This window comes from Raphanus sativus, unplaced genomic scaffold (genome assembly GCF_000801105.2).
Source record: "Raphanus sativus cultivar WK10039 unplaced genomic scaffold, ASM80110v3 Scaffold1400, whole genome shotgun sequence".
NCBI classification, from domain to species: domain Eukaryota; kingdom Viridiplantae; phylum Streptophyta; class Magnoliopsida; order Brassicales; family Brassicaceae; genus Raphanus; species Raphanus sativus.
In genome coordinates this window covers 1-22,463 of record NW_026616712.1, presented here as the reverse complement: position 1 = coordinate 22,463, position 22,463 = coordinate 1, and the positions used below count along the sequence as shown (strand labels likewise).

Below are 22,463 nucleotides of genomic sequence, written 5' to 3'. Positions count from 1 at the left end.
AGGCACAAAAGCTATCCCATAAAATCTCACGTTTGTGCAATTTATATCTATGCACAAGGGAATTTATTGTCCCAAGCACCACGAATTAGAGTATGTTCATGAGGGGGAGTGAGGACAAATCCCATGATACATGACCATACTAAAATCCGTGAAACATGATCCACAACCATATTACATATTGGTTGAATTTATGAGGATATGACCATTACCTATAAGGTTCAAAATCTAAAAGTCCATATGCTTGGGGACATCATGAGTTATAAAATATTAACTTGCATCAGGCCATAGATATTATATCAGGCCATATAAGTGATAATAAATATTCCCACCTCAGATTAATACGGGTCATGAGTCCAGACATATATCATATTAAGATATTATGAATTAAGATATTATGAATGAATTCACCACAAATATATGTGCCATCTAAAGATCATATGATCTTAGAATCTCATAAGGAGGATTGGGAATATATGTTGGATATATATTATGAATATACTTTCTCCATAAGTTTAAAAGAAACCTTGAGCCAAAATGGGTGATTTAATCATAGGCCAAGGAACAAGGATTACATAGGGTTTATGAATCCCAATATCCAACATTTGAAAGGAGAAGTAGTAAGCTGGTAAAGAATGGTATCAACCATCATTGTCTTGGCAAAGATCCTCGGACTAGAAAAGATTTATAGACGTCCATATGCTACAATGATAGCAAAATAAAATGCCAGACACCTTGACCCGAGAAAGAATGACTATGTCATCCCAGCTTAGCACCACACGGATTTGATGTCTTAAAGACACAACCAAGTTGCTACAGAGTCTAATATAAGACCGAATATATGTTCCAAAAGGAACCTCGGAAATTAAAGAAAGGTGCAAAAAGAAACCGAGGTCATAGACTTTCCAGACAAGGCCGAAATGGCTATGCCATCAGTATCAACACTTGGGGTTCGGGACGCCGGGCCTCATGGTACTGAAGGCATTGATAATGATGAGATCTCAATGAATTATTTGATGTCTGGAAGGAAACCATATATATATAAATGTGTCGACACAATACATTCATAAGAAAAAGCGCGAATATGTAGCACATGAATAATGAATCGAGGATCATGAACCCACGCAAGAGTACTCATAATAATGAATAAAGAAAGAAACGTGGGGTTTCTAAAAGTGACAGATAAAGGTGTATTGAATTGGCCATGAATATGTAAACGCCATATGATGCCCAGTGAATAAATAAATCCTGAAAGAAGGATAAATCGTGAGACAGACCAAGGGAGGTCTATATAATCCAAAGTGGTGGATACTACTACATATGTCACTACATATAATGTCTGGAAGAAATTCAAAAGATGTAGTATGTTATATATGACTCACTGGATGATGATAATATTATTGGTACCTAAAAGGTTTACCAAAATATACTGAGCTCAGAATCATAAGATGAGAAAAGAAGAACAGCATTTTCCTAAAGCTGTCCATGGACTGAATTAAATTGCTACATGTAAGCAAATGAAAAAGTTCTATAAGAACAATTCAAATCAGTCCATAGAGGAATTTTTAAATTTCTTGTGATATACTAACCAGCCTAAGATAGGTTAAATGGTTATTCATCAAACCTTAGAAAGGTTATAGACCATCACCACCAATTAGCCAAATTTGGTAATACTTATGGTTGGTCAAAATTCTCAGCATGAACCAACCAAGCTGTGGTATGAATGAATAAGCTATCATAAAGATAAGCTATAAGATCAAAGTTCATCTTTGAACAAAAGGTATAGGACCGCATTATGCGTCCATATGCGACCCAACGGGTCCGACCATATTATAAGATTTGGTCCATGATAAAGCTGTAGATCATGGATGTCATTAGACATAAATTTGAGGATCAATTAGATCAATTCTATGTCATGACCGTGTCCGGCCTAGATCAGTCCAATCGTCCATATATATATATATGTGTACGGATTGCCGGCACACTAAGATTGCCAATGTCTCAGATCAATCATAGATCATCTATGGACATATGTAAATAAGGATCATGATCTAACCGACATGACCTATGTTTAAAGTTGTTTATGGCAAATAATATTATACTCATAAAGCTAAGGCATATCCATAAGTCCTAGAGAGCTAAGTAGCTCATACTTGATATAATGATGATCCATATTATAGGATCTAAAGTACTAGCCAGCTAATATTATGGAAAGGCATATAAGAGTGATTTGGTCAAGGACCATAATCAAAACGACCAGAGTATAAAATAGTACATTTTATCTAAAGTACTAAAGTGGTCGATATCAAAGTGGTACATTTTCTAAAGTACCATCAGGATTCTAAGAGACATGATATGTCCGAACAATACAAGATTGTTCAAGTAAGAATCCATGAACATCTATTCAGCAAGTGATGTTCACATCAGGGGGAGTAGTATGTGTTGTACTCTTTTTCCTTAACTATGGTTTTATCCCAATGGGTTTTCCTAGTAAGGTTTTAATGAGGCAACATTAAGCATATTATGAACTCATATGGTTATGGCATCCAAGGGGGAGTGTTATAAACCATAGTATGGTTTGTGTGGATTGCCTATAACCAAGACCAAGGAGGTTTACATCCGACCCGTCTATTCGATCCGTCTACATTCCGCCCGAGACTTGTCAAGATGAAGACCCATTCAACCGAAGCATTTACGAGCTTTGACCAAGTCTTGATATTGTATTGAATGTAGTCAAAATGTATTCATTGTGTAGATTCTCCATTGATGTAAAACCTTATGTGACAACCACTATATATAAGTGGCAAGAGCTAATGAGAAATACACAACTTTCACAGCAACACTTCTCTCATTTCATAATACTCAACTAATTTTCTTTGTAACTAATTGATTCTTCAAATGAAGTGGTTCAACCTAAATAAATTCCATCTACAAATTAATATGTACGTGTTGTATGGATACCAAACAACCAATTTTAGGTAGTTGAACTTTTTAAAAAAAAAAATCTCACATATTAGAGAAAAAGGACACAAAACATACTACATAATTTAGCATTTTAAAAAGATCATTCGTATAAAAAAAAGATCATTCGTAACTTCTCTTAAGATAATACTAGATTCTAACCCGCCCTTTGAGAGGGCGGGTATATTTTTTGTTTTAATTTTTTTGAGAAATTTAATTTTTATATTTGTGTTATTTTCTTAATCATATTTGTGTTTAATATTAATTTAATTTAGTAAATTTTTGGTAAATATATTAAATATGTCAAGTTGTATAACTATATATTGGTGTCATATGCATATAAGAGATTATTTTAATAATTTATTTTTAAAGTTTGCAACATATTATATTTTTTTAGTAGTTTCCTAACATAATTAGTTAAGAATGTTTCGTACCCAAAGAATCCGATTCGGAATCGACTCGAAAATCAAAGTCTCGTGCTCTGTTAGACTTGACATATATACTCGAACGGTTCTTAAAAGTGTTATATCCAAAAACCAATATTAAATCTAACCCGCACCGAAAACCGTTTTTTTTTTGAAAAATGTCTTAAAAAAATAATTTTAATATATTTTGTTATATATATTTACAAATGGGTTGATATGTTCTTCACTAACTTCAAGTAAAATCACATTTAGTAAATATTTTTTTTTTAATAACCTATTTAAAATCCGTTAAATAAATTCTTATCATTTCACCATTAGAGTAACAATTAAGCAAATAACACTATGTATGGATGGGTTGTGAGGTCACATATTGACTATAACTGGTCTCTTCATAAGTATATATTTTTATAAATAATAATTCCATAATAATATTAACTTAAATAGTTTTAGTAATCTTAAATTTATTTCCAAAAATATACTTTGTAGATCATAAATTTAAATTCCGTATATTTATGTACCAAATATGAGTTCGATATTTTTTATTTGTTGCCTTATACATAGCCTATAAAATAGGAGTTTATAAGCGGCTGTAGAAGGTGGTTTCGTTTTTTTTAAAAGAAGGTGGTTACTTACGTTTAATGGCTTTTTTCTACAATATCTATGGCTTGTTCCACAACATCTATATACAACAGAAACACATATTAATGAATAATCACAAAAATGTAATACAAACACGTCTTTAAGAACTTACCAATCAGAAAAAAATTGTTTAGAATTCCATTCAATATAGTTTAAAGCTGCAGTAAATCCATAAACATACCATATTACTGAATTTATATGGAGTAATGGAGGTGAACTTCATAAACCCCATTTTATAACGTGAGTGGTAGGTTAGTATCCACCAGCTGCTGCACTTAGTGGAAATAATTCTCTGTTTTTCCAATCACCCACATGGAAGTCCCTGCCCAAACTAAGCAAGTAGTTTTTTGCATGATGCATGATTTTTTGATCCTTTGCAATGATGAAAAACAGAGTTAATAAGTCAATAATGGTAAGGTACAAAAACGCCATAAATATTGTATATTACATACGTAAAGCAGCTCAAAATCGTTTACCTTCTTGTCAGAGAAAATGAGTTCCAATGTCTCACCAAATTGTTCACTGAATTGTTATCTGGTGTGAACAACTTTCACTGCGATCCACCATTCAGTTTTGTAAAGCTTGATATCGGACATGTATATGATAACTTTGGTGTAGCATTTATTTTGTTTGCTTAAGTTGTGTGCTTTAGTTTAGATTGAATGTGTCGCTTAGATAGTATATATAGCAAAATAAATAGGTTTAAAGAGGATACATGGATATTAAAGATTTTCGTTTAAAGATATTTATAAAGATATGCCTTGCGAACCGAGTTTTGGTATAATTAGGAGTATATTCTCTTTGGATTCGTTATGAAAAATTGAAATGATAATTTTGAAACTGAAAAAAAGAGAAATATATCTGCTAAGATATTATTTACTTTTTTGGTATATGCAAATATGCTCTTTTAGTTTGTTATAAATGTGATTTGGGATATGGATATTCTAAAACGGTTACACAATTTTTTTTTAGTAGCCAAAATTTAAAATATTGTTAATCATATTTGGTTAATATTGTTAGGGAGAAAAATCAGCAATTTTCATTTTAAAATCAGTAATATATATATATATATATTTAGAATAAATATGCTATGAACTGTAGTACACAATTATCATCTTTGATTACTATTAATGTTCATCAACGGTTTTCAATTTCTTATGAATTTATTGAATTTTTTAAATAGAATTACCTCGGAACCGTAATAAAACTTTAGAGTTACGGGTTGGATTATAAAATGTCACTGTATTTGATAGAGAGATGAGGGTACGAAATGATGCGAAAGAGAGAGAGAGAGAGAGAGAGATAATGATGTGAGAAGCTAGGGTTTTGTTATTCCTCTCAGTAACATATATATTCTTGATGAGAAAAAACATCTTTGGGTGGTCATCTTTAGGGTATATTTTTTGTTTTAATTTTTTTGAGAAATTTAATTTTTATATTTGTGTTATTTTCTTAATCATATTTGTGTTTAATATTAATTTAATTTAGTAAATTTTTGGTAAATATATTAAATATGTCAAGTTGTATAACTATATATTGGTGTCATATGCATATAAGAGATTATTTTAATAATTTATTTTTAAAGTTTGCAACATATTATATTTTTTTAGTAGTTTCCTAACATAATTAGTTAAGAATGTTTCGTACCCAAAGAATCCGATTCGGAATCGACTCGAAAATCAAAGTCTCGTGCTCTGTTAGACTTGACATATATACTCGAACGGTTCTTAAAAGTGTTATATCCAAAAACCAATATTAAATCTAACCCGCACCGAAAACCGTTTTTTTTTTGAAAAATGTCTTAAAAAAATAATTTTAATATATTTTGTTATATATATTTACAAATGGGTTGATATGTTCTTCACTAACTTCAAGTAAAATCACATTTAGTAAATATTTTTTTTTTAATAACCTATTTAAAATCCGTTAAATAAATTCTTATCATTTCACCATTAGAGTAACAATTAAGCAAATAACACTATGTATGGATGGGTTGTGAGGTCACATATTGACTATAACTGGTCTCTTCATAAGTATATATTTTTATAAATAATAATTCCATAATAATATTAACTTAAATAGTTTTAGTAATCTTAAATTTACTTCCAAAAATATACTTTGTAGATCATAAATTTAAATTCCGTATATTTATGTACCAAATATGAGTTCGATATTTTTTATTTGTTGCCTTATACATAGCCTATAAAATAGGAGTTTATAAGCGGCTGTAGAAGGTGGTTTCGTTTTTTTTAAAAGAAGGTGGTTACTTACGTTTAATGGCTTTTTTCTACAATATCTATGGCTTGTTCCACAACATCTATATACAACAGAAACACATATTAATGAATAATCACAAAAATGTAATACAAACACGTCTTTAAGAACTTACCAATCAGAAAAAAATTGTTTAGAATTCCATTCAATATAGTTTAAAGCTGCAGTAAATCCATAAACATACCATATTACTGAATTTATATGGAGTAATGGAGGTGAACTTCATAAACCCCATTTTATAACGTGAGTGGTAGGTTAGTATCCACCAGCTGCTGCACTTAGTGGAAATAATTCTCTGTTTTTCCAATCACCCACATGGAAGTCCCTGCCCAAACTAAGCAAGTAGTTTTTTGCATGATGCATGATTTTTTGATCCTTTGCAATGATGAAAAACAGAGTTAATAAGTCAATAATGGTAAGGTACAAAAACGCCATAAATATTGTATATTACATACGTAAAGCAGCTCAAAATCGTTTACCTTCTTGTCAGAGAAAATGAGTTCCAATGTCTCACCAAATTGTTCACTGAATTGTTATCTGGTGTGAACAACTTTCACTGCGATCCACCATTCAGTTTTGTAAAGCTTGATATCGGACATGTATATGATAACTTTGGTGTAGCATTTATTTTGTTTGCTTAAGTTGTGTGCTTTAGTTTAGATTGAATGTGTCGCTTAGATAGTATATATAGCAAAATAAATAGGTTTAAAGAGGATACATGGATATTAAAGATTTTCGTTTAAAGATATTTATAAAGATATGCCTTGCGAACCGAGTTTTGGTATAATTAGGAGTATATTCTCTTTGGATTCGTTATGAAAAATTGAAATGATAATTTTGAAACTGAAAAAAAGAGAAATATATCTGCTAAGATATTATTTACTTTTTTGGTATATGCAAATATGCTCTTTTAGTTTGTTATAAATGTGATTTGGGATATGGATATTCTAAAACGGTTACACAATTTTTTTTTAGTAGCCAAAATTTAAAATATTGTTAATCATATTTGGTTAATATTGTTAGGGAGAAAAATCAGCAATTTTCATTTTAAAATCAGTAATATATATATATATATATATATTTAGAATAAATATGCTATGAACTGTAGTACACAATTATCATCTTTGATTACTATTAATGTTCATCAACGGTTTTCAATTTCTTATGAATTTATTGAATTTTTTAAATAGAATTACCTCGGAACCGTAATAAAACTTTAGAGTTACGGGTTGGATTATAAAATGTCACTGTATTTGATAGTATAGATTAAAATGTATATATGAATGCGTGAAATTTAATGGACATAAAAATCTACGTGAAGAAATAATATGTCTGTGAAAAATAATTAGATGATCGTCAAAAGCACTGAACTTGTTCGATTGGGAAAAACATGTATTAATAGTTATTTTTTTGAAGATTTTACATATATATCAAGAACGATTAATGAGAAAATAATTGATTAAATATAAATGGCAGTGTCATGTAATTATTGCATTTAAACAAAGGCAACGATTTCTCAAAAAATAAAAGCAGCGATTTTAGTAAAAGAATAAAAATATTAAATAAAAACAATAGCCTAAAATTAACTCAGTGGCACATGATGGTAAATACTTGTGAAACAGGAGGTCACCTCAAAAAAGGGTCTTCTGTTTTAATAGTATTGATAAAGGCTCCCATGCGCTTCTCCCTCTTGAAAATCAATAGAATATTTTTGTATTTCATCTAAATGTAGAATTTTCATCATTTTTCTTAAATTGAAAAATAAGTCTACCAAAAAAAAAGTGTATTCTTTTCCAAAAAAGTGGAACAAAGAAAGAAAAAAGTTTCGAAATTTCCTCTCAAGTTGCCAAGTAAGCCTCCCTAGAAATTGGGATATGTCATTATTGGCACCAAAAGAGAGCCTTCTTTACAGAAAGATGATTCAATCGCTCAAATGAATGCAGTAGGAAGCTGTTTTTAGCAAGAAAAATGAGCTACAACCAACAACCAACGGAAAAAAAATTCATATACGAAATTATGTTTTTAATGATACTTCATCAGAGATTTTGAATTACGTTAATCTATAGCCCGACTATAGGGAGCTTGAGAGAAAATCTACATTTTAGAATAAACTGGAGTCCGGTTTACGATTTCAATGGTGAGGGTAATTTAAAAAATGGATCTGTAATGGTTTATGATTAACTATGTTGAGGTTTAACAATACGCTAAGATGAAAGTCAGCTACCATTTTCAAAGACAGATTCGAGTTTTTTACTTTTAGAACATTGAGATCAACTTTGTCTATCACAATGAACAGGGGAAAAATATTGTTGAAGATGAACTATATTCCTCAGACAAGGCTCAAAGTAAACTAAACTCGACCCACTTGGAGTCTTGGACAAAAGGCGGTCAGAGGTTACGCCGACTAGAGAAAAAAATGAAAGTAATCGACTATAAAAGGAGATGGCTGAGGACAATGAGAGATATTCACAAACACGTGCTTTACATCATAAGAGCTAGGGGTTTCATAGTTCACCTTTTTATTGCCGAGTTGATCATATTTTCATAGAAATTCAGTGTTTTCACTTTTACTCGGTCTTTGATCAATGAACGTCTTTTATATAACTCATCATGTACGTGTGAGATTCAAATTAAACAATACACAGATCAGAAAACTTTTGCATAAGTAAAATAATCCAATTTCATGCCACAAAGTTAATTTGTAGGATTCATTCAAAGTTTGAACCTACCTTTCTCTACATCAAAATTATGGAGAAGCATTAACCTGGTTTATTTTAGGAAGAAAATGTAAACTTTTAAGGAGAAATTTTCTTGGACATGCTTGAGAATATATATTGTAAGAAATGCATTATGGTTTTGGTTAAGAAAATTGGAAGAAGTGAAGCCTTTAAGCCTTTAATACTATAAAATATTATGTATTATTTTTAAATTTTGATATTTGGATCTAGGATTTAATGATTGGTATTTATGATTTAGTATTTAGAAGGTGTGGGTTGAGATTGGAGAGTCAGGTTTATAGTTTAAGGAAATTAGTTAATATTCATATTTTTATAAATTTTTTAAATTATAGTATATTATATATCATATTTTAATTTGTTTATATTTAGGTTTGTCTTATACTATATATTATGTTTTAATTATGCGATAGATCATTATTTGATCTTGTCTTCTTGTATAATTTGACACTACAAAAAAGTTGCTATTCATAGCACATTGTTATAGCACGTTTTACCGAACTGTTGTCGTTGGTGAGAGAATTTGTTTTTAGTATATGTTAGCATTATATAAATGCTATGATAGAGTTTTGCTAAGCGGGAAGCTAAAAACAGCTTTTAGACGAAATACTTAGTAAAAAGTAGCTAATCTTTTCTGTTTTCCCTCTCTCTCTTCCACATTCCCTCTCTTCTCTCTCATTTTCCCCCATTTCTCGACAAAACCCTAAGAGAAATCAATATTCTCCATCTCCTTCTCTCTCGTTCTCTCTCTATTACCATCTCCACCTCGATTCTCCATCTCTGGTTCTCCATCTCCGCCTCGATTCTCCATCACTCTCCTTCATCCCCGCTTCTCCCAACTCCGATTCAACTCCTGTGCTACATCTCTTAGGTATAGGAAGTCACGATTTCTACATCTCTGTCGGTGTTAAGCTAAAATCGAAGTTTTTTAAAAAAAATTTCTTGGTTGCTTTGATATGTTGGTTGCTTTGATGCTCTGAATATTTTTGCTCTGAATATTTTTGCTTTGGTTGGTATCGTTTCATGCTCTGAATATTTTTGCTAAATCATTACATGCTCTGACTCTTATGTGTTATGTTATAAGTTCGTTTCGTTACAAAAGGTTTCAACTTAGGTTCGAACACAACATTATGGACAAAGCTTGGGTACATCTAAACAGGTAATGAGCTTAAGCGTATATCTCATGTTTCTTTTGGTGATTACTGACTTAACTTGGCTAATTTTGTTTTTCTTTTTATTGTTAATGGCAGAGTTGATCCTGGATATAAGAGAGGGGCTTCAAAATTTGTCCGGGATGTGACTTCAGCAATGGGAGGGGTTGATGTTATTCTATGTCCGTGTATTGACTGCCGTAACATAGTTCGACATTCAGCAAGTGTGGTAGTTGATCATCTTGTTACTAGGGGTATGGAGGAGGGTTATAAGAAGCGGGCTGATTGGTATCTACATGGAGAGTTAAACGCAGAGGTTGCTGATGAAAGCTAAGGAAGTGAGTGGAAGGATGAGATCTATGGGTTGTTCAGAGCTGCTGAGTGTTTTGATGAAGAGTTAGCTGGTATGGGGAATATATCTGATATGGCAGAGGGAGAGGACAAGAAAGAAGATGAGTTCTTGGCAAAGCTAGCTGACGCTGAAACACCATTGTATCTGAGCTGTTCAAGCCATAGCAAGTTATCTGCAATTGTTTCGTTGTTCAGATTGAAGACTCAGAATGGGTGGTCTGACAAGAGCTTCAATGATTTGCTAGAGACCTTGCCAGACATGTTACCTGAAGAAAATGTCTTGCACACATCACTCTATGACGTGAAGAAGTTCTTGAAATCATTTGACATGGGCTACGAGAAGATCCATGCCTGTGTCAATGACTGCTGCCTATTCAGAAAGAGGTTCAAGAAGCTCGATAAGTGTCCTAAATGCAAGGCTTCAAGGTGGAAGACTAATGTCCACACGGGTGAGACGAAGAAAGGCGTCCCACAGAAAGTTCTCTGTTACTTCCCTGTAATACCAAGGCTGAAGAGAATGTTCCGGTCTGAAGAAATGGCCAACGATTTGAGGTGGCACTTACCAACAAAAACAGTGATGGAAAGCTGTGTCATCCTGTAGATTCTGTGACATGGGATCATATGAATGCCAAATACCCTACGTTTGCAGATGAAGCAAGGAACCTGAGGCTGGGACTTTCAACAGATGGATTCAATCCATTCAACATGAAGAACTTGATGTATAGTTGCTGGCCTGTTCTGCTATTTAACTACAACTTACCTCCAGACCTGTGTATGAAGAAGGAGAACATCATGCTTTCTTTGCTGATTCCTGGTCCACATCAGCCTGGTAATAGCATAGATGTGTATTTAGAACCCTTAATCGACGATTTTAACACTCTGTGGAGCATTGGAGAGGTAACATACGACGCTCTAACTCGATCAGCTTTTACACTAAAGGGGATGCTGCTTTGGACAATCAGCGACTTTCCAGCTTATGGGAATCTAGCAGGCTGTAAAGTAAAGGGGAAAATAGGATGTCCGTTATGTGGAAAAAATACAGAGAGCATGTGGTTGAAGTTCAGCAGAAAGCATGTGTATATGGGTCATAGAAAGGGTCTGCCACCAACTCACAGTTTTAGAGGAAAGAAGAAATGGTTTGATGGAAAAGTAGAACAAGGGAGAAGGGGAAGAATACTTACTGGGCGTGATATTTCTCAGCATCTGAGAAATTTTCACAATGATTTTGGAAATTTCAAACGGTCTGCCAGTAAGAGAAAAATGATGCAAGGTTCAACTGATTTAGGGTCTGATATTGAGGGTATGTCGAGTGAATATCAGATGAAGAGGAAGAAGTACTAGTAGATGAGGATGAGTTATCTAGATGGAAGAAGAGGTCAATATTCTTCAAGCTACCTTATTGGGAGGTTAGATTATTATTTCATTTACTTAATTTTTTTTTCTCATCACTATTATTTTCTTAACTAAATATGATGTTTTGTTTCTCATGTGTAGGAACTTCCGGTGAGGCACTTAGATGTAATGCATGTGGAGAGAAATGTTGCTGCAAGCTTAGTTTCAACGTTGTTGCACTGTGGGAAATCTAAGGATGGTCTTGACGCTCGTAAGGATCTGGAGGAGCTTGGTATTAGGCCGGATTTGCACCCTAGAGTTCAAGGAAAAAGAACCTATCTCCCTCCAGCACCGTGGTCTTTGTCCAAGCAAGAAAAGAAGATATTTTGCAGGCGTTTATTTGACTTCAAAGGGCCAGATGGATATTGTTCTAACATATCAAGAGGTGTCTTGTTGGATGACTGTAAAGTCTCTGGTCTGAAATCACATGACTACCATGTGTTGATGCAACAACTTCTGCCGATTGCACTTAAAGGGTTGCTGCCAAAAGGACTGAGGCTTGCAATTTTTAGATTATGCTCTTTCTTCAATCTGTTGTGTCAGAGAGTGATTGACATGGAGAAGCTTCTGGTTATGGAAGCTGAGATTGTTGAGACTCTGTGCTTGTTTGAAAGATATTTTCCTCCAAGTTTGTTTGATATCATGCTTCATTTGACTGTCCATCTAGGAAGAGAAGCTCGGCTTGGTGGACCAGTCCACTTTAGATGGATGTACCCGTTTGAAAGGTAGATATATATGATTTTTTTTTATTCTGTTACACTAAAAATCAAAACTGACATTTGCTATTTGATTCAGGTAGAAAGTCCTAAAAGACTTTGTTAGAAATCCTGCAAGACCAGAGGGCTGCATAACTGAGTGCTACCTTGCGGAGGAATGTATCCAGTTTTGTAGTGAGTTCCTGAAGAAAACAACAAATGTTCAAGAGAAACAGGATAGAAACACAGAGTATGAGAACAATTCTGTCTTAGAGGGTCGTCCAACAACCTCTGCTACTTCAGTAACTCTCACTGAAACGGAAAAGAGAATTGCTCATCTTGCTATCATCCAAAACATGGATCTGGTCGAACCTTATGTAGAGTAAGTAGAAATTAATCTTTCATTACATAGTTTTTATTTACAATCAACTAATTTTTCTAATTTATTTCTATTTTGATCTGCTACTAGTGAGCATCTACAATATTTACAAGACACAGATGGAAGGTGTCAGCGAGATGCATCAACGTTATGGAGTATGCATACTAAGAATTTTGCTTCCTGGCTAAAAGAGAAGGTGATGAATTACATTATACAATTCTCCTCTTATACACTGCCTACTGTATTGGTAAATGACTTGTGATTTCTTTAACAGGTGCCTCTTGATTCTACAGAACATGACGACACACTTAAGTGGATAGCTTATGGTCCACGTTGTTCAGCGAGATCATATACAGGATTCATTGTTAATGGGCAGAGGTTTCACACAATGTCAGTTGATAGGAAAAGTCAAAATAGTGGAGGACCAAGAACAGGAAGACGAACGTGTGGAGGAGCAACAACAGGAAGAGGAGCCTCAACCAGAGCAATATAATGGCGACGAGCCTGAAGGAGAGATAGAACATACTCAGGAGGCTGAAGGTGGAACCTCCCGTAAGAAAAAGCGTGGTCCAACAATGATGAGAGACCTAGCCAAAAATCCAAATACCAGAGTTCATGTCGATTTCACTTTTATGGGAGAAGCTTATGGTCCTGGTTCAGTCAAGCTATCTTCATATTTGGGTCTGTTGGTAAGGGAGCACGTGCCTTATACAGTTGAAAATTGGAAAAAAATTACTGAAGAAATGAAGACAGTCCTTTGGAAATCAGTCCAGGTGACAGTTTCTAAACAATCAGCATGTATATTTATGAACAGACATCAAGTTATTGATTATTGGTTGGCTAACTACGTGTGCAGGCAAGGTTTGAAGTTGATGAGGACCACCAAAGGGTTGCAGTTCTTAAGCAGATGGGAGCCTTGTGGAGATCATCCAAGTCACGTCTAGTTACCCAAATCAATGAAGCTGAAAATAACCAACAAAGGATGAATCTCAGACCTAAGAATGTTCATCCAATTGAGTGGCGCAAATTTGTGAAGCTAAAAACAAGCCAAGAATTCAAGGTATACATTATTATTCACGTTCTTAGATGAATAATATCGTTATTACTAACTAGATTAATAAGATCATTATTACAAAATGATAGGTTCTGAGTGATAGCTACAAAGAGAGGAGAAGCAAACAGATTCCTCACACTTGTAGTAGAAAGGGAATGGTTAGACTAGCAGAAGAGATGGTAACCATATTTATCTCAGATTTTGGTTTCCTTTTTTATCTGTAGACGAGGCTGTTGACATATAATTTTGCAACAGAAAAATAGTTCTGAAGACAAATCTGAAGTGTCGAGACTAAAAGTCTGGGTGAGGTCACGTACAAGAAAAGATGGAACTCCCATCAACACAAATGCTGCTGAGAAAATTGTAAGTTTATAACATAATATGTTCCTCCTATTAAGACAATCTTATAACTTTTTCTGTTAATTGTAATGTGGTCTACAGAAAAAGGCAGCTGATATTGTTAAGGGTGGTAGTCAGAGTGGAAAAAATCTGGATGAAAATACACTCATCCAGGTCTTAAGACCTGATAATCCTGGTTGTATGAGAGCAATGGGGAGGAATATTAGTAAGACGAAATTAGCTTGCTTCAATGTCAACCAGAAGTCAATTTCAGAAATGCAACAGACACAAATTGATCTCATGCAAAAGGTTACTGAGCTACAGTCTGAACTTGCGAGAGTTAAAAATCAGGTTAGTTACATCTCCAAGAATACATAAAGATATGTGCTTATCACATAATAATAAGCTCTGTGTTGGGTTTATGTTACAGAGAGATGACAATGAAGTGAGTGAAAACTCGGCTGCAAGAGTAAGTAATTTATATGAGATCAATGGCATTTTTTTTCTACTTTACAGTACTCTTAAACTTTTACAACTGAACATTTAATAGAGTGTGAACAAGATACCACATAAGAAGTGTCTTCTCATTGACTGGGCTGATGAAGATGGAAACGTTGCTGAGGGTCGTATCATTTCTTCTGACCCTGAAGACATAGTGAATGACAGTCGATTAGGTCCTAATGATGTTAAAGTCTTTGTTGATGAAGCTACTGAACCTGAAGCATTCCTCTGGAGACCTGCGAGTAACATGTGCACAATTAAGGAAGCTGTTGGTCATATTATTGCATGGCCGAAGAAAAAATGCGTGGAACTAGGTCTGGGGATTGGACATGAAGACATTGTACCACTGGTAAATGTTTTTCATTCTTGCAGTTACATAGTTAATAAGGTCATTATTTCGCCTATGATAACTTCTTTTTCTGAATGTGTTTGATAGGGCTCAAGAGCAAATTCTCTCAACAAATGCAAACTTCTGGATTTTTCTGATGATAGTGTAGTTGTTGGTGAAGGACGTTGGCAGACAAAAGAACCAAAAGCACTGGTTAATGGACTTCCTCTAGGACCTAAAGCAGTTAAAATATTCTTGGATGTTGTACATGAGCATGGAACATATTTATGGAGGCCTACGATGGATCATTCATACCTTGAGGACTGCTTACATTGTTTTCTATCATGGCCTGCTAGCAAAGTTGTCTTTGAAAATCCACCAGAAGCAACAAGAGGACAATCTCCTACGGGTATGAAAGTTACATCTGGTGGTTCTAAGTCGCCTACTGATACAAGTGGGAGAAAATGTGCAACATCAAGAGCAACAACATCAATTCATACTGAGGAGTCTCCTGCAACTGATCAGGTAAATTTTTAACTTATATATTCAATCATCAGGTCATCTTAATATTTGTGTTCTGAATTGTGTGCATGGATATTGTAAAGTGTCAGCTTAAGCATGGATCTCAGACAATGAAATAGAATCAGAAATGCAAATTGATGGACATTGGTGAGAGGAAACAAGTTGTTGCTGAAGGTCGTATCCATTCAACAGACCCAACTCAAATGGTCCACTTTGTGCGGTTGGGTCCGAAAGCAGCTAAAGTGTGGGTAGATGCAGTGCTCGTAGATGATGCAGAAGTTTGAAGGAAATCTGATGAAATAGAGTGTTTGAAAGATGCACACGGTTCATCAATTGCATGGCCAATTGATAAATTGGTCATATTTTAAGCTGCTGTAAGTATTATGTTTTGTTTGTTTAAACCTGCATATGTAATTACATAACTGATCAGAGTTTTCATTGTTGCAGAAGCTGAGGGAATGAAGAACTTAGGTCCAGAATTAGCTAGTGTTTAAGCTACGCTAATGAACTTGATGTATGATATTATTGCTTATGCATGACTTTGGTTTGTGTTTTAGAACTGCATCAGTAACACTTATGTGTAATGACTTATGTATGTGAAACTTATTTTATGAAATGTTACTTTGTTTTGAAGTTTATGCTTTTTTTTTATTACAAATTTTCGAAAATGCAAATTCATAGCTTCTACACAAAATAACAATAGCTAAAAAAACAGTTATGCTTGTAAATCATAGCATTAATAATTTCATATAATGTAAATTATCATAATATATTTCTAAGCTACTAAAACCTTTAGTATAGCACTTAACCACAGCAATTACCAAAATAAGCTACTGCTATTATAGAAGTCGATACCATGGCACGCAATACGTATCATAATCAATTTGTAAAAAAAATAACCGTGCCGTAGATTCATTAATAACATCAGCTAATTAATGCTATCGTAAATGAACATTTCGTAGCATCAAAGAAAAACGTTATTGTAGAGGGGGTACCTATGATGGCTGCCGTATACACAGCAGTCGTGAATGAGCTATCAAAACGCTAACATAGCATATAACCCGCGCTAACAATGAGCATTTTTCTTGTAGTGTGATATGAGATAATTTTGTTTCACTCCTTGCCATACTTCCAAACGTCAACATCATTGATTCATTCTCTTTATCACTGGCTACTTGGCAAAATAAAGGATAATCAGAACAAAGGATAATAGATGTTAATTTCTTTATGTTTGAATGAATATTTTATTTTAATTCACAATATGGTTAGTAAGAAAATAAGCCCAAAATAGGGCTATCAGATGCGCAAATAATGATGCGCATGAATGCAAAAAAGGCTCACGTCTGTTATCTTCTAATAGCCAATAAAAATTAATGATGTTGTACTTGTATTTAAGCACATGCAAACGAGAATCCAAACTTACATAGTCTTTAATCAGTGCCGGTTATGACCTAGAGATAGTAAAATTAGGGCTTTGAATGCCAAAATGCATAAAAAATTTAAGGGCATCAATATATTAAATATTGCTTATAGTGCAGTGATTGTGCATGGTAGCACTGTGTTGGGATAAAAGTTCTCACTTCGTTTCTACAGGGCATCAATTTTTTTTATTTTTCTTTAGAAAATAAATTTTATTGGACCGGGCCTGTATATGATAAATATAATGATAATTCAAATTGCATGTTAAACATAATGATAAGATGTATAAGCAAACGAGAATGTGAAACACTACAGTTGTTGTGGCTAGGTGGGTTTATGCATACCTACTCCAACCATTATCTATTTAAAATGATAAAAATACAAAATCATGGATGTGGAAAAAAAATTTTGAAATGTAGAACAGTAGAGTGAAACCTCTACAAAATACATATTCATAATGGTGAATTTACTAGTATGAAAACGGTAAAATATAGGTTGCATAGCAAAATATTACAAGTCCAAAAAGGGTTATTGATGTGTGAGTAGGTAAATATGAAACTTGTTGAATCATAGTTTAAAGTTTAGGGTTTATGTATACCTACTCCAACCATAATCTATTTAATTTTGTCAGTACAAAATGATAAAAATACAGAATTATGGATGTGGATGTGGAAAAAGAGTTTGAAATGTAGAACAATAGAGTAAAACCTCTACAAAATAATGATTCATAATGGTGAATTAAATGTATGAAAAACGGTAAAATATGGGTTAAATAGTAAAATATTACAGGTCCAAAAAGGGTTATTGATGTGGGAGTAGGTAAATATTAAATCTGTTGAATCATGAAACTATATATTTAATAACATATACAATTTAGCATGTAAGAACTATGCAAATAATATTTAACACCTAGCCTCGATTACGAGTCGATTAATTGTTCTAGGCGCTAGGTTCCTATTGACCGCCCAGCTACTGCATCTACCGTAATACAACAGATCAGACCCTTCCAAAACATCGACACTAGCGAACTAAAACAGAGGATGTATTTTACTTGGAAGCAGACAAAAAACTGGTAACAACAAGTTTATTGAAATATAAGAGTTGTATTTTGTTAATCTAAGTGATGTATTTTACAAAGCTAAGTGGGAGGACAAAAAGAATGGGTATTAAGACATATACGACGAAACATATGATATAATGGAATGATACTTCATCCGAGCAGTAATGGAAAATGGGTTTCTCATCCACATGGATTGAATGGATCATGCAATGAATCACAACTGTCAAATATAAAATCCTCATGAATGGTCAATCTAGGAAAAATATGCGCTAGCCCCTCGGTATCCGCCATCTTTTTCTGATCTTTTTTTTTATAAGGTCGAACCCGTGAATGTGAAGAAGTTATGAAAGTGATGAAAATATATGGAAAGGCTTTAGATCAATGTATGAGCTTTCACAAATTTTCGTTACTTTTTGGTAAACTAATCTCTACGAATGTATGTCAGATAAACCCTAAAGAATACTCTTGGGATCCAAAATAAAAGTGGAATGAGATTTTATCAGGGAAATTCGCATAAAAAATCTTTAAGGTGGCAGCCACTTACACTTTAAACCCTGAGAGTATTTCACAAGCACTTTAAACATTCAAGTTGGCAAATTTAGCATGTTAAACCTCTAATCTGGCTTACTTGTACATCAAGTCAAATTCGTAACCGGTACTGTTCAAAAGTGATGACGTCTCGGTTTTTTTTTAATTTTTTTTAATAATAAATAAATAGAAAAAAACAGGAAAATAGAAAAAATCATAAACAATTCATAAAAATTCAAAACAAAATTCAAAAATCAAAAAAATTACAAAAAAAATCACAACAATAATTATTTTATTTTATTAATAAAATAAAAAATATTATAATAATAAAAACTTGGAAAATCATACAAATCCCAAAAAATCAAAAACTTCATAAAAATCATAATAAAATAAAAAATAAATTTAAATAAAATAAATATAAATTCAAGATAATGATTTTTATTTTATTAGAATCTACGAGAATCAGTAAAATCAATTACAAAAAATCACAAAATAATTATTTTATTTTATTAATAAAATAAATATATAAAAAATAATAAAAACTTGAAAGAAATCATAAAAATCCACAAAAATAAGAATTCATAAAAATCAAAATAAAATCAAAACTTAAATTTTTTTAAAAAAATAGATAAAATAAATAGAAATTCAAGAATAAACTATATTTTGATGTTTATGGGTCGGGGTTTTCTGAATCAGAAAAAAATCATTATCTTCAAATGATTCTCGTAAACCAAATCAAAGCAAACAAATTAAATGATACACGAGTTTTACGAGCTTAGGACACATACTAAGTCGATATTCTAAACCGTAAACCATGAGTTAACCACCTTGCTGAACCAGATTATACTACAAGAAAACATGGCGTTAACGACCAATGTTAACGAACAGATTCGTGGTCGTAATTTTGGAACCACTTTACGACCAACTTACGACTAAAGCACAATTGGTCGTAAATTGGTCGTAAAGTTGCAACTAATACATGTAGTCGTAAATTAGTCATTCATCAAAGACTAATTTACTACCAATGGTGGCATTGGTAGTAAATTGGTTGCTTATTAATGACTAATTTACGACCAATAGTACATTATACTCTAAACATGAAACCCTAAACCCCAAACCCCAAACCTCAAATATCATATCCCAAATATCATAAGTTTTATACACTTTCATACCCAAAATACAAAGTTTTATTTTTTAAACAAAATTTCATATATAATTGAGCAAATATGATGATAAGTTATATATAATTTGAAATGCAATATCAAGAGTTTAATAATAGTAAAACACAAATGTTCTAATATAATGAAATTTGATCACTCGTCATCAGAAACATCATCCACTTCATCATTTTCTTCAAATTCATCTTTGTTGGCTTCGAATGTTGTATCTTCTGGAAGTTCTTCATATCCCGGATTATGTTTAATAATAGTAAAATAAATATGTTCTAACACAAATAAGTAAGAAAATGATGAAATGGATGATGGTTCTGATGACGAGTGATCAAGTTTCATTATATTAGAACATTTGAGGTCATGAGGTTTGGGGTTTGGGATTTGGGGTTTGGGTTTCGAGTTTAGGGTATAATGCATTATTGTTCGTAAATTAGTCATTAATGAACAACCAATTTACGACCAATGACACGTGTGGTCGTAAATTAATCGTTCATTAAAGACTAATTTACTACCAATGGTGGCATTTGTAGTAAATTGGTTGTTTATTAATGACTAATTTACGACCAATAGTGCATTATGCCATAAACCTGAAATCCTAAACCCCAAACCTCAAATATCATATCCCAAATATCATAAGTTTTATACACTTTCATATCCAAAATACAAAATTTTATTTTTAAACAAAATTTCATATATAATTGAGCAAACATGATGATAATTTATATATAATTTGAAATGCAATACCAAGAGTTTAATAATAGTAAAACACAAATGTTCTAACATAATGAAACTTGATCACTCGTCATCAGAAACATCATCCACTTCATCATTTTCTTCAAATTCATCTTCGTTAGCTTCGAACGTTGTATCTTCTGGAAGTTTTTCATTTCCTGGATTATGTTTAATAATAGTAAAACACAAATGTTCTAACACAAATAAGTAAGAAAATGATGAAGTGGATGATATTTCTGATGACGAGTGATCAAGTTTCATTATGTTAGAACATTTGAGGTCATGAGGTTTGGGGTTTGGGGTTTGGGGTTTGGGTTTCGAGTTTAGGGTGTAATGCATTATTGGTAGTAAATTAGTCATTAATGAACAACCAATTTACGACCAGTGACACGTGTGGTCGTAAATTGGTCGTTCAATAAAAACTAATTTACTACCAATGGTGGCATTGGTAGTAAATTGGTTGTTTAATAATGACTAATTTACGACCAATAGTGTATTATGCCCTAAACTTGAAACCCTAAACCTCAAAACCCAAACCTAAAATATCATATCCCAAATATCATAAGTTCTATACACTTTCATACCCAAAATACAAAGTTTTATTTAGCAAATATGATGATAAGTTATATATAATTTGAAATGCAATACCAAGAGTTTAATAATAGTAAAACATAATTATGTTAGAACATTTGAGGTCATGAGGTTTGGGGTTTGGGGTTTGGGTTTCGAATTTAGGGTATAATGCACTATTGATCGTAAATTAGTCATTAATAAACAACCAATTTACGACAAATGACACGTGTGGTCGTAAATTGGTCGTTCATTAAAGACTAATTTACTACCAATGATGGCATTGGTAGTAAATTGGTTGTTTATTAATGACTAATTTACGACCAATGGTGCATTATGCCCTAAACTTGAAATTTTAAACCCCAAACCTCAAATATCATATCCCAAATCTCATAAGTTTTATACACTTTCATACTCAAAATACAAAGTTTTATTTTTTAAACAAAATTTCATATATAATTGAGCAAACATTATGATAAGTTATATATAATTTGAAATGCAATACCAAGAGTTTAATAATAGTAAAACACAATTATGTTAGAACATTTGAGGTTATGAGGTTTGGGGTTTGGGTTTCGAGTTTAGGGTATAATGCACTATTGGTCGTAAATTAGTCATTAATAAACAACCAATTTACTACCAATGCCACCATTGGTAGTAAATTAGTCTTTAATGAACGACCAATTTACGACCAAATGCACCTTTAGTCGTAAATTGGTCGTACATTTACGATCATTGTACGACCATTAGTCTTTATTTGGTCGTACATGTACGACCAATTTACGATAAAATTCTATATATACTCATCGCGTAGCCATTTGGTTGCACACTCACATCTCACTTCCCTCTCCCTTACAACCAATCGACTTCTCTCTCTAGGTATTTTTTTTAGTTCTAGGTGGTTAGTTAGGTGGTTAGATTAGGTTTGGAATTAGTTTAGGATGTAATTAGTTTAGGTTTGGAATTAGTTTATGATGAAATTAGATTATTTGTTTTAGATTATTTTTAAATAATTATTTGAATTTTTTATAACCATCCATATTTTTTTCAGATTGATGATATTGTTTGGCTAGCGGTAGAAAGAGACTTAGAAACCGAGGGACGTCATATGGGAGTACCTTTCTCGGTGAGACGTTGGATCCATCAGCTTCTACCTCCCGCTCTTCAAACAATGTCCCCGAGAGGCAAACTCGGTTTTAATTATTTTGTATTTTGAATATTTTAATTTCATGAATGTTA

At 32.8% G+C, this 22,463-nt stretch overlaps 1 long non-coding RNA gene across 3 annotated transcripts; it reads right to left on the bottom strand.

The window, feature by feature from the left end:
* Positions 1 to 3,889: 3,889 nt before the first annotated feature.
* LOC130504180 (uncharacterized) lies at positions 3,890 to 7,301 on the bottom strand. Of its 3 annotated transcripts, none has more exons than XR_008941168.1 (4): positions 6,776 to 7,301; positions 6,481 to 6,671; positions 4,499 to 6,339; positions 3,890 to 4,394 (listed from the first exon to the last, which is right to left on the bottom strand). It is a non-coding gene; the product is annotated as an uncharacterized LOC130504180 (long non-coding RNA). The 3 variants fall into 3 exon arrangements; XR_008941169.1 differs by having other exon boundaries at positions 3,890 to 4,062; positions 4,204 to 4,394; positions 4,499 to 6,671; positions 6,776 to 7,297; XR_008941167.1 differs by having other exon boundaries at positions 4,499 to 6,671.
* Between the last annotated feature and the right edge of the window lie 15,162 nt (positions 7,302 to 22,463).